The sequence below is a fragment of the Cryptotermes secundus genome, unplaced genomic scaffold (assembly GCF_002891405.2).
Source record: "Cryptotermes secundus unplaced genomic scaffold, Csec_1.0 scaffold974, whole genome shotgun sequence".
In the NCBI taxonomy this organism is placed as follows: domain Eukaryota; kingdom Metazoa; phylum Arthropoda; class Insecta; order Blattodea; family Kalotermitidae; genus Cryptotermes; species Cryptotermes secundus.
In genome coordinates this window covers 1-13,954 of record NW_019738980.1, presented here as the reverse complement: position 1 = coordinate 13,954, position 13,954 = coordinate 1, and the positions used below count along the sequence as shown (strand labels likewise).

At 44.6% G+C, this 13,954-nt stretch overlaps 2 long non-coding RNA genes across 2 annotated transcripts; both read right to left on the bottom strand.

Moving 5' to 3' along the window:
* Window positions 1-818: 818 nt before the first annotated feature.
* Window positions 819-4,601, bottom strand: LOC111871532. The gene is made up of 2 exons (XR_002844038.2): window positions 3,467-4,601; window positions 819-1,312 (listed from the first exon to the last, which is right to left on the bottom strand). It is a non-coding gene; the product is annotated as an uncharacterized LOC111871532 (long non-coding RNA).
* A 1,085-nt stretch (window positions 4,602-5,686) lies between these two features.
* Window positions 5,687-6,617, bottom strand: LOC117282870. The gene is made up of 2 exons (XR_004513781.1): window positions 6,516-6,617; window positions 5,687-5,751 (listed from the first exon to the last, which is right to left on the bottom strand). It is a non-coding gene; the product is annotated as an uncharacterized LOC117282870 (long non-coding RNA).
* Between the last annotated feature and the right edge of the window lie 7,337 nt (window positions 6,618-13,954).

The window sequence follows — 13,954 nt, the reverse complement described above, 5'->3', positions numbered from 1 at the left end:
TGCCTAGTCGAGGCTGCAGCAGGATACACGATCCTTTATTCGTAGATCTGCCTGTTATCTTTTCAGATAACTCCATGTAGAAGAGCCCATCTTGGGAAGTCGGCAGTCACACCGCTACTCAAACATTTCCCAGCATTTTATGGGACCCAAAGGCTCATTACCGTGTTCACAAGAGCCCTCTACTGGTCCCTATCCTGAGCCAGATCATTTGTGTCCATACCACCCCATTCTCTCACTCTGTGATCCATTTGAATATTATCCACCCACCTACGTACAGTTCAAGGTCCTTACATTCCATGTTCCAATCCTGTAGCCCTGCTGTTCCTTCTGATCTTCGCACTTTTTCTTGTTGTAACGCCTGCGTGACATTTCCTCTAGAAACACTCCCCCCGGAGATCCGATTGGGGGAGTAGTTTACCTCCGGATTGTTTTGTCTGCAGAGGAAACATCTCGCATACATGGTATCTCTGTTTTTGGAAAGAGACTATCCAGGAAAAGTGATAATGTAGTAGTTTTTCCATTTGCTTTCCACATCGCAGTACAGCAGCCGTTCAAACCACTCTGGTCACGCCTGTTGCTATACGAACTTGAACCATCTCGAGCATCATTTGCTCTGTGCTTCAAGTCGCTGCTGATGACGCTGCTTCCGGCATCAGTTTTTGGTTTTTGGTGTCTCTCTTCGTCTGATGCCTACCCTTTGACCTGTCCAGCAAGGGAGGTCCTGCCAGTAGCTACGCTACCGCTGGTATAGCTCTCAGGGTCCTTGGCATACTCAAACCCCCTCACCACGATAAGGTGGAGACACCCAAAGAGGGAAACTGAATTTATAGAATGTAATTTTAATTTCTTCAAGAATTTAATATAGTTTTGTTTCTAAAATTATACTTGTTGTACACCATTTATATCTATACTTGCAGTGCTTTTAATGCAGTACACATTCCCATTGCACGAAACCACAGTGTGCCGCTACTTGAGTGAAGTGCAGTGCGCGTGCGCAGTCTGCAAGAATGTTAACCATGTTGGCGGAGCTGTCGCTAGGCTGAGTGCCGAGTCCAGGTGCTGTGGTACTGAGAGCTGTCCTTGCGGTAGGGCCACCGGAAGTGGACAGGTCAGGCAGGTGTAGAAGAAGGAAGTTGGACAGGCCCAGGCCCGAGAATAGGCCTGATAGTTATGTCAGGCTCAGTAGGTGCTGAAGAAGGACATATGATAGGTAGAGGCCAAAAAGTTCGCCCGGGAATTATGACAGGTCCAGGCCCAAGATTTTGCCTGTGAGGTCCAGGCCAACAAAATATTGGGCTGCTGCTCACGATATCTGAAACACGAAATGTTCAGTTATAGATTCGACACATTGACCTTGACAATAAAATTGAAGTCCGTGTTCGTGGCTCAGACTGATCAAGGTAGTTAATTTTTGGCTTCTTGCTTTCAATTAGTTATTTTCACATATGATTACCTTCGCTATCCGCACGAAACGCAACGTAGCATGAATTTTATGTTGTTATTTTTTCGGCAGTCTTCGTTTTATGTGCCTCCCGTGACGACAGAACATGTTTCATATTAACCGTCATGTAGAAATGGAATGCGGCCTCTCAGTGGGCCAAAGCATGCTTACTTAATGTCACTACTAATATCAGGTATTTTTACACTGTGCACAGGCGCAACTGCTTCTGCGCCTTGTCTTCATTCTATGTCCCTCTGTATTAGTTATCACCTCCAACCGCTCAGAATTTGTGAGCCTGCTATGCGGGATGGTAGCATACTCGTAAATATCGTTAAAAAAAAAAACAGAACCCTTTAGCGTAACAGTACAGCCATTAGGGCCAGATTTTAATATAATTTATAATTAAGAAATTATAATAATATTTGAAAATCCGAGAGGTTTTGGAAAACAGTTCCACAGATAGAGCACGGCCAAAATATAACACACCCTCGAACCCAGAGAGCACCGTGGTTCCTGAAGGACACACAAGAGATCTGTGATCATTAGAGCAGCTGGACTGATCGTGACACTGCATGGAAACAGAGACTGAACTTTAGGTTTATACTCGTGTTGCCTCCATGCTTTTGCGGAGAGATGGTGATTCTATATCATCATCATCATCATCATTACATACATAATCGCAAAAATTCAACTTTAAAATAATCTCGTCCATGAGACAGATACTGTAACTTGGGGTGAATTTCCCCCTTAGGGGTTAATTTTGTTCCGAACTAGATGAAAGTTGTAGGAGAAAGTACAGGGATTTGACTGTCATGACAGTTTCAGGTAAATTTTTAGTGCATTGGTTGGCAACAGTGGAATTGATTTGGGCCGTCTTATATCTGCAATGTGGTAATGTAGTCAGAACTGCTGTGAAGCCGCACTTAATTTGATTCTATCTCTTAGTTTCATGCACTTCTCCAAGGTAAATGTGTGCTCAGTTTGTCAGTAAACTTCTAAACAAACTAAATAGATTCTTTTTCTAATTTTCAACTATTATTCGTGCTCGTGCTCGTGCTCGCCAGGCTTGTGCTCGTCGAGAGACTCGTCTGGCTTTTACTTGTGCTCGTAAATCTTCGTCCACACTACTTCAGTTACTCGCCAGGCTTCGGCGCGTGAGGATCTGTATATTTACTCGTAGTGTGTATAGGCTGTAGTCGTATTTAAATTTATTGGCTATAGTTTTTAATTAAAAATTAAAAATTAGCTTGTCTCATGACTTGTCATATCGTCCACATTACTCGCGAGCATAGCGAGTCACACAAGCACGAGTAATGTAGACGCGCTTTTACGCGTCGGCCGCCCTGTTACCTCCAGGAAGATTCCTGGTGCTAATTTCAGTTTGAGGCTGAATGGACCTCTAGTGCGGCTAGAAGGATTAGGTCTGTTGAAAAATCCAGTGACTCCATCGGGAATCGAACCCGCGGCCTTCTTTGTTGTAGCAAAGGGGACTAAACGGATTCCCCAGTTTAATATCCAGTGGGAATAGTACCAGTAAAGACGAGTACTTGAAATTGATTCCTCTGAAGGCAATGAAAAATGACGCATCTAATATTAATGAAAGCTTTAGCGAAACTTTAGAACATACAAACCAGCCCAAGAAACGCAACCCAAAAGCTTGGCCTACTAAACAGGACGATGTGTCTGCACACTTACCGACAAGCAGCAGCAGTCCCGTTGCGGCTTGGCCTACTAAACAGGACGATGTGTCTGCACACTTACCGACAAGCAGCAGCAGTCCCGTTGCGGCTTGGCCTACTAAACAGGACGATGTGTCTGCACACTTACCGACAAGCAGCAGCAGTCCCGTTGCGGCTTGGCCTACTAAACAGGACGATGTGTCTGCACACTTACCGACAAGCAGCAGCAGTCCCGTTGCGGCTTGGCCTACTAAACAGGACGATGTGTCTGCACACTTACCGACAGGCAGCAGCAGTCCCGTTGCGGCTTGGCCTACTAAACAGGACGATGTGTCTGCACACTTACCGACAAGCAGCAGCAGTCCCGATGCGGCAACAAGTAGCAGGGTCTGGAAGTTCTTCATCTTCTGGCCAGAAGTTAGCTTCGGCTGATTCAGAATGGGACTCCGAGCCTCATATAAAAGCTTTGTAGACGAAGGTGAGAGATAAAGAAATGGAGTTCCCCTAAAACAGGATACCCGTTGTTTACAGCCATGTTTAGGTAAGTTTTCCGATAAGCGTTTTCCGGCACTGCTAAATACTCGTATATCTTGTCTGTTTTGCTCACACGTACACCTCAGGGTTCTTGAATTATTTTATATATTTCTTGACTCGAAATAATACCAAGTATATTAAATAAATTATTACTTTGCAAAGGAACTTCGCGCCTGCATTGCCAGTTCTGCTGTTTTGTATTTGCAGGTACGATTTCGACGTTGGAAGCTCTGTGTTTTTTGTGAGAGTTATCGTGGCTCTCCTCAGTTTGTTCAGGCGAATGCATTCGTGATATCTGTATAATAGACATTGTCCTGTCGTTCCAAGTCGCTGTCAGTGCAATCGCCACGAACATACTGCAGCCAATGCAGTATAACTCATCGACGTGAGAAAGGATTTTAAAATAAAGTCATATTTTTCTTCATGCGTTAGTGACCTGTTTCGAGATCAGTGTGTCGGTTTCCTAAGTCGCTCACGACCTCATCCATATTGCTTTGCATCGAAGCGCTTGTGTGAAATACTTGTAACCCGCAGGCCTTTGGGAACAACAGTGGTTACTAGGAAACTTAACAATTTGCCCGGATAGGTTGCATTCCTGCTACTGGTGTTGGCGTTGGAGGTTAGTGACTTTTATTACAAGAATACTGAGGCATGATGAGCGCGATGTTATCAGAAATTGTAAGTGTAGGGCGGGGGTTTTCCCGACGTTTAAATGAAACCGACATAGGACGGCAGGTATAAACCGATTAGCACGTTAGCAGGAAATGCCGGAAAAATGTATCGATTACGTCACGACCGCTTCCTTCTAAGCCCTTCTTCGTGAACATAAGAATGACATTCCCTGAAACCCTTCGTCACCGAGGCTGATATCGAAACGGTACCCTGGCCGCGCCATAACTGAAGCGGTTAGTCGCTGACTTCCCACCGCGGCTGCCCGGGTTCGATCCCGGGTCCGGTCAAGTGTGATTTGTGGTGGATAAAGTGGCGCTGGGGTGGGTTTTCTCCGAGTACTTGGGTTTCCGACCAAATTCTCCATTATCATAATCACCCAGGGCAGGCTACAATAGGCCAATCAGTGGCCGCCGTGCCGAGTGAACCCAGTTGGACTCCACCCCCCAGTAAGCGAATTAAAAAAAAAGGTACCCTCCCATTGTTTCCAGGTGGGCTAAGCACCTCTTCTGATGTAATTTTATGACTCTGGCGGTCCAAAATTTTGAGGCCTTATTCTTATTTCCGGTCGGTCATTCAGCCCGTAGCCAGTCACTGTACCGACACAAAAAATCCTTTGAGTATGGAGGTCCTGTTGACGAAGAGGCATTTCACGTTCGCAGTGTGGATGCCAGTGAGACAATCCGCAACTGGCACGGCATCTCTGAACGGATGCGGCGGTCCATGATGAGACGTCCTGATTTCTGTCCTTCCGAATTTACCGGATGTTCCATCCTCAGTCTCGCCATCTGAGCATTGTCTGTTAATGGCCTTCGGAATTCCGTCAATATAACGCTTTATTAGTTGTATATTCTGTATATAGTTTATTTGCAAATGTTTACAGTACAAACATTCAGCTTCAGTGTCTGAACCAAGTGCAGTGTGCCATCTGTGTTGCGTTGCGTTCCGTTGAACTGCTTTTCGAAGAGCACTATCTTTTAGGATATAACAACGTGTAGTGCGTTGCCACATACTGTCACGCTGGTATCTTTCTCGGCATCTCCGACTCTGAAGATGGAGGCGAAATGTTCGTCCGAAACGTTTGTTGGTTCTGAACAGATTGCACGGCGTTATATCCCAGAAGATAGTACTGTACATAACCACCGACGTGAGAACCTCTGAACCTGAGTACGTTAACTGTCGTTCTTGAGGACCTCATCGCTAGGCTGATTCTCTTGCTAGGTGCAGAGGGTTGTGGAGCAATGTACGGTGTGGTGAACGCTGACATAACTTGCCTGCAGCAGAGTGTAATGTAGGGACAGGCTTGAATGGCGAAATTGAGGTGGAGTGGTCATCGCTTTCTGGACGGTTTATAATGCGCCACCCAAGTTTATTTGCTTGAAATCCCTATTCCGTTGATTGGTAAGAAGTGCTGCTGTGCTGGTATAGCTGAAACAACAAAATATGAACTTATAAATCTGTCTAAGGAAACTTTTTCTCTGAATTCTGGTTGCTAGTGTCTCCGGTGTTGCTCACATACTTCTATTGTGGTTGGATTCTTAATCATAATTTCAACGTGATTCTGGATTTGGTTGTATGTGACTGAAAAATGTTACAAGATTTTACACATTGCCTGTTCTAAATCTAAACAAATGAAAATATACAATTTTCCGCCGCTTCTAATAGACATTCTTCAATTAATACTTCGAATGATTGGATTTATTAGCAACTTGGTTACAAGGTCTCTTCCTTTGGCGCTACAGCCCCATTTCTGGCCTTTGCCTACCTCCACGAAACTCTCCATTTCGCTTCAGTTTATTAGATCTTAGACAGTCGACAGGACTCCTTGGACGCGTGATTAGCTCTTTGCAAGGCCTCTACCTGCACACAAACACAGAAAAACGCACACCAAACATCCATGCTCTGAGTGAAATTCGAACCCACGATCCCGGCTTCCGAGCGAGCGACGACAGTGCATGACTTAGGCCGCTCGGCTACCGTGACCGGCCAACGTTTGCAACATTAGTGTTCGAATTGACAAGAGCACAGCGTCCTCACGGAAAATTGTTGGCTTTCAGTTGGGCTTCACATGGAAGAACAGTCACGTTCTCAGCCTTCATATATACTCGTATGAATTGTAGTATTGAATCGTAACAGAAACAAACCCCCCCCAAACTTGGCTTCTAAAGGGTGCGATGTCTTTGTACACTTACCGGCAAGTAGCAGCAGTCCCATGGCGGCAACAAGTAGAAGAATCCGGAAGTTCCTCATCTTCTCTGCAGAAGTAAGCGTTGACTGATAGTGAGTAGAACTCCGAGCCGCTTATATACTGCTTGGCTGATAACAAGGGATAAATTTTCGCTGGGTAATTCCGCAACGCTTTCATTTGACCTACTTTCTAATTGCCGTAACTGCGTAGGGAGAAGGTCGTCCATAAATTACCAGCGGAATAATCAAATTAGAAACCTTTGGAATCGAGCCCTCCTTCAGATAATGTCAGTACCTCAGCTGGTCAGTCAGTTTTCCGCTGTTATAGGAACTGCACATTTTAGGATTGACTAGAGCCTGCTGCAGCATTCTCGTGAGTCAGATAAATACACTCCAAAGTAAAGTACACAATATCTTTGATTTGGTTCATCGTGGTCCGGCACGCTAGCAATATTATGAAAGGTTAATGAAATCTGTGGGCCGGTCACGGTAGCCGAGCGGTCTAAGGCATGTACTGTCTTCGCTCGCTCGGAAGCCGGGATCGTGGGCTCGAATCCCACTCAGGGCATGGATTTTTAGTTTGTGTGTGTGCGTTTTTCTGTGTTTGTGTACAGGTAGAGGCCTTGCGACGAGCTGATCACCCGTCCAAGGAGTCCTACCGAATGTGTAAGATCTATAAAAACCGAAATGAACGGAGTTAATGGAGGTAGGCCTAGGCCCACTGGGGCTGTAGTTCCAAGGAAAAAAATGAAATCTGTGAAGTGTGACTGAAGTCCGAAACATGTCAAAGATGAAAGGTTAAACAGGAAATAAAGAAAAAAACGTTTCAGTGACACTGGACGGAGTTTATTAACCTTACGTGCTCTCTGTTTAACTTCCATTTAGTAATATGACACTTCCGTCTATGCCTTCGTCTTGCAAGCAGGCTCATTCTGGGTTTCAACTGATGACCAAACACATTCATCCTGGTCGAGATTTGTATTCGAGACGTGTTCCTTTAGATTGTAGATCGACACGTCTGTTATTCTGACCGAGGTTATTCACGGTTTCCGTTCTTCCCCCGAAGTAAATGCCTCAACTAGGTGACAACAGCTTCTCTCAAAATTCTTTCCAATTCATCGGAGGAATGTTCTGTAGCGTACGCACCCGTTACTGGGTAACGACAGCTACACCAATAACGAACATCTGCTGCTGGCAACAGATTCTTACTAAGCAAGTTTACGCAGCCGTTACTGAGTAACGCCTACCAAAATATACGGCTACTTATATACCAAGCTGCACGGCGTCGCATCCCAGAACACTGCAGTCTTAATAGAAAACTTTTATAATTTAATCCTTTAGCTTAGCTGTCAGTAACTAAGTACGTGTCGCTGTCTCGTCACCAAAATGCAGGCCACAGCAATGGCGTAAAGATAGAGAACATGTTTTGAAAATGTGGCACACTTCAGATATTCGGAACGACGATAACAAATCAAAACCTGATTCAGGAGGAAATTAAGAGGCGATTGAACTCGGGTAATGCTTGCTACCATTCAGTGCAGAACCTTCTGCCTTCTCGTCTGCTGTCTATAAACATAAACATTAAAACTATAATTTTGCCCCTGGTACTGTATGGGTGTGAAACTTGGTGTCTGACATTAAGGGAGAACCATAGACTGAGGGTGTTAAGAATATTTGGACCGACGGGAGGTTGGAGAAAACTGCATAATGAGGAGCTTCGTAACTTGTACTCTTCTCCAAGTATAATTAGAATGATGAAACAAAGAAGGATGGGATGTGCAGAGCACGTAGCATGAAAGGGGAGAAGATGAATGCATATAGGATATTTGTTGGAAATCCAGAAGGAAAAATATCACTATGAAGACCAAGACGTAGGTGGTTGTGCAATATTAAAACGCATTTTAGATAGACAGGATGTGGTTGTGAGAACTCCCATTGGAGTAATGTATATCAGATTTATTAAAGCCTGCACTAATTCGGAGGGGACACACGGTAGCATAGTTGGTCGAGGCACTGTGCTACAAGCCGGAAGGTCGCGCGTTCGAGTCCCGATGAGGTGGATTTTCTCAATTGACCTAATCCTTCCACCTGCAATATGGCCCTGGGGTGGACTCAGTCTCTAACAGAAATGAGTACCAGGAATAATCCTGAGGAGTAAAGGGTGGCCGGCGCGTAAGGCTGACAGCCTCACCGTCATCTGTGGGCCGATTGTCTAGAAAACGTGGGAGCCTCAGTGTCTCACAACCCTATGGGCTTCCATGGCCCAGATATATATTTACCTTTACCTTTACCTTTACACTATTTCGGACAGCTAGAATTAGGACCACACTGTTAATATAGCTCCTAGAGAAATTGTCTATGTATTAGAGAAATAGGGCCAGTCCAAGGGCTGCATTTTGTCGACATCTCTCCAGTTCAGTGTTTATTAGTTAACTGCGTAGTTGGAGCAATAACCACTCAGCTCTCGAATGAAGAATTCGTGTCCAATGTTGTTGACCACACAGTTGGGTGGTGTTACTTGAAGCGGTGCATGGAATGCCACGGAACGTAGTTTCGGCCTTTCCTACTCTTACACGTACTAGAATACGTCGATAAAGCAGCGCCCAATGCTGTCAAATTCACTGTGCAATCGCGTGAACAGGTTATGAAGTATTTTAGCGCACTTTCCTCATTTTGAGGAAACAAAAATAACACTTATGAGTTCACGTTGCCTGCTATGTGTCTGTGTATTCCCGACTGTAATTCCTGGAAACCGAAATAGTACAGTTAGAGGGAAGCGCGTGAGACGTGTATTGCTAGTCAACGGCTTGGTAAATAGATTCTCCAACTCATGGCTTCCTGTACACTACGATTCCCTGCTAACTACGGTTTTGAACAGAAAATTGTCCTGTTTACATAACTTCGGGTCGGGTCGCAGGGAAAACACCACCTCCAATAGTTTCTCTCTTCCTAGCCTTTATTCTCCGTGTTTCTGTATGTGTATCCTTCTATCGTTGCTAGGCAACGTACCGCTTACCAGGTAACGGCTCTGTAAGCACATCCCCACGGAAACACAATAGAATAATTGATGGACGGGTCGTTTTCTATGCAGTCAGTGTTGTACCGAAGGGAAGTATGCTAATAGTTAGAAGTATTGTATAAGAGGCTTAAACCTGGCGGTGATCAGGTCTGCGACCGTTCAAGTCACTGCCGTTTCGGAGTGGTGAAAATAAGTCAACGCATTATATGCCGTAGAAGCCTGCATTGAGAGGTCCTGTTTATATCCTGCGTAAATATTTGGCAGCGTGTCTGGTGTCCGTACACTACAAACGCTAATATCTGGACTCCTTGTGAGTAGGGTACACACACTCGTGCGACATGTGTGGCCTCTACTCAGATAAACCCATGGCGGGGACCAGCAGCAATTTAGTGGATCTGGACTTAGTTCTTTCCAGAACTTCTTGTTTTTTAGGACATACTCTTAATGGTTTGTATATATTCATTAACCGATCATTGATGCGTTCACCCATCTGTACATAGTTCAGCCAAGTCTTCCTCGTTTTAGCTAATGAATTTATTCTTTCGTGCTTTCACACTCTCTTCCAGTTATTTATAGTAGATTTTCAATGTTCACGCTTCGGACTCTCCTGTCACGTTGCGACTTTCTCATGTTCATACTGTCTGCTGCTGTTTCTCGCCCTCCACACCAGAGGTCAGCACCGCTGCCTCCAGACGCTCCAGGCAGAGCTCACATGATCTGGGGGATGTACCAGGGAGGCAGCAAACAAGTACCTTCGCTCGTGAAGGAAGTTATACGTGCCCACGTTTACTTGCTACTGCAGTCTTTACAAGTCTACAACGATTTGTACTGAGCACAAACCTGTTTCAGTGCCAACAGTGGAACCAATTTTAATTTTATTGCCTAGGAAGTACGTAATTGTATGACATATTCTCATAGTATTTGTTTTCGTTTTCCTTTAAAATTTTATGACGCCTCTTATACATTTTCGGCTTCTTATGAATAACGTACTTGGTGATATCGTATTCTAAATTATCGTCACATTCATATTAGCATGTCAGTAAATGTAAATAAAATTGTATACGGGGCAGGAAAATTCCCATTGGTGACAGCCAAGGTTATCTCATGGCTACCAACTGAAGTTCCAGTTTATGCTGTTTGCTTGGTAAGGCGCTAGAGGCTCCACGTGTGGTACCCTCGGCTTTGTTCTGTGGCGTTCAGTCCCGTACACCACATTTGTATTGAGATGACGGGCCTGCATGGACCTCCCACGACGGTTGGGGTCCTGGCAGCTGTACTTTGGTGCGCGATGGGCGGTAGAGCCACACTGGGTCACCGCTCTGCAGGACTATGTAGTTGGGTAGGCGGCCCTAGCTCGTTTTCATTCTGACACTGTACTTCTTCAGACGTTGACTGGAGTAGTGGTTAATGTCATGTGACCGATCTACGAGGTCTGGTCAATGGCGGGCCGATTCCTGTCAGGAGTAGCCTCAAACAACAGGTTAGGGTGTCGGCGGCCTGCCCTCCCGAGCACTAAGTTAGCTGAGGTCAAGCACGCTGTGTTGTGCCTGAATGCCCTGGAATAGTCTAGCGACATAGCCTATACGTTGGTTCCGGAAACACAGTAACCCTGTCCGCAGGCTCAACAGTAACCCTGCCACTGGAATAGCCTAGCGGCATAGCCTATACGTTGGTTCCGGAAACACAGTAACCCTGCCACTGGAATAGCCTGCGATTGTCCCGCAACCTGCACTCAGTGTGTGAATACAGGGTTTTCAGTTTGCACTTATCCGGTGAAAGGGGTTCTAGTGCGTAAAGGTAAACCGCGACGGCAGTCGTGAAGGGAGCTACGAGACTTGAGAGTTCGTGACTCTGAGGGAGAAACGGCCTGGAGTTAAGGCTCTAGATATTTATTGATGGGAGATAATTATTACAATTTTCCCTCTACCTGACAGAGAACAATTTCTGAATTCTGTATCTTCCTCGTCAATTTCTATACCGAAGCAAGTAATTTTATACATGAAATACTCTTGCAAAGAGAAAATTACAGCAGTTTAACGTTCATTAAAGCCGAGTCACCGTGTCATAATCATCATATACTAGTCGGATGTGAATTATTTGTTTGTTTGTTTTATGACTGCTCGTAGTAAGTGGCAACAAAGGTGTCATGACTTATGGGTGAACTGAGCGGTATGTGGAAGGGGGTGGTCGAGATTTATGGAACGAATGTCAAGACAATTTGTTGCACGGACTGACAAGGGAACTAATAACCTGAGTCAAGACAGCCAGTGTCATGATCGAAGCTCGAACATCTAGAACGTTACCGATATACCGGCCCACTCGGTGGTTGGGTGTTAAGTCTCCGCAAAAGGGAGACTGATGATCCTATACATGCACAGTCTCAGTTCTGCAGATACAACAGATATGTGTCAGGATTTGAAGTATCTGTGGCTGTGCACCTGCAGCAGACCTTGAATGCAAGAATGCATTACGTTACCATTCATTGTTGTATCTGGCAACCGTAAGTAATCCCTGAAGTGTATGCTGCAAGTCCATCAGCTACGTGCACGAACTGTTGATACCCATACAAACGTATGCAGTGCAATGAACTGTGACACTAATGGAGATTTCTCTATCAAGCAACACTACATAGAGTTCTCTCTCTAGAGTAGACACATCTGGTCTACAGCTTCCTCTACCGGCGTTCCCATGAAGCAGTTACTCTGTGAAAGAGAACGCTGTCGCTAGCCGCACTTCATATTAAAAGAAAACCCTCGTGTAAAGGTTGAAACTTCCATAAAAATGGATTTCGGTTTTACATTTAGACCAGGACAGATTCCCCCATGAAGAATAATTTCTTAGAAGGTATTATGCCATGTAGTCCGGAACAGGTTTACAGACGTTTCAGAGGAACTTATTCTCTCCGTCTCGGGAGTCGAGGAGTAAAAGCAACTGCAATTCTTAGTGGTTCCTTGTGTAACTCACTTTTCGAGTAAATTCCCCAGAGACGTAAGTTGGCCTTCTGCCAGAATACGCTTTGCTTGATGTCAGCGCTGTGGGAACCACAAACCCTTTCGGTAGACAACAGAGCGCCTTAGTTCAGCGGCAACTTCTCCTGCACCTCGGTAAAGGCTGCAGCCGTATTTAAATTTGTAGGCGAAGAAAAATATTATAGAAGCCGCTGCGACGTCATTACAGGAACTGTTTTGTAGAGATGAATCCATACTAGGTTAACTCTTAAGGAAGTCTGCTGCTGATGAGACTGGCATTGTCGGTCGCTGCTTATGGAAGCCAGGACATGTAGTCGTTCTGTAAGCATTGGGACACTAAGAACTGGTGCGCCTGCTTTGGTGTGGCCGTCACATAGTTGTCACATTCTGGGTGATGGTCTCCAAAAGCTACTAGCATTTAAACGAACCGACTTGCAGAGAACTGCAGTTTCGTACTGGTCACCCTTCTGAGGGTTCCGTAAATTTGGAACTAAATGTTCATAGTCAACGGGCACCGACTTGCGGCGAAGCAACTCTTAAACACGCAACATGAAAATGAAGGCAGACAGTTCGGGTGCCTGCGAGATATACATTTATCCATACACACATACGCACAGATACATAGATACATATAAATACATACATACTTACATATAGATACTTACATACATACATAAATTAATATATATAGTATATGTAAAATTAATAATGCACTAATGCGTACTTGTACATACGTACGTACATTGTACATACGAATATATAAGTATATACATAAAAACAAACACGGAAAACACGCGTAGATCACTTTTCTAATATGTTACATGTGTGATAAACTATCAAAGAGAAAACTTGAAAGCCTCAGCAGGATTCATAACCGGGACACACAGACAAAGACCAATGGATATGAACTTATGACTGTAATACTTACTTACTCATGAAGCTGAGCCGTTCTGGAGGAGCCGCCAATTCTGCAGCTACTCAAGAATTTCCCAGCATTTTATGGAACCCGAAGGTTCATTACCGTGTTCACAAGAGCCCTCCATTGGTCCCTATCCTGAGCCAGATCTATCCAATCCATACGATCGTATCTCTCTAAGATCCATTCTCATATTATCCACCAACCTACGCCTTGGTCTTACCTGGGGTCTCTTTCCTTCTGGCTTTCCCACCAATATCCTATACTAGAATACATTAATTCTTAACTGACGTGGAGTTTTAGTTTCTGCTTTCGAAATATTTCATTTCCTGCATAGAATCGAATAAGGAATAAAGCAAGGAATTTCAGTTAGCAATGAAGAGTAATGTGTAGCGACATGAGCTTCACTTCTACTTTGCAAACACTGTTCATTGCTAACTGGACATCTGCTCCCATTTAAATATCATACACAAACTTCTACATGTAACCAACTTCGAAATGTGAAATACATACGCCCTTATGTGGACTAGCATAGATATT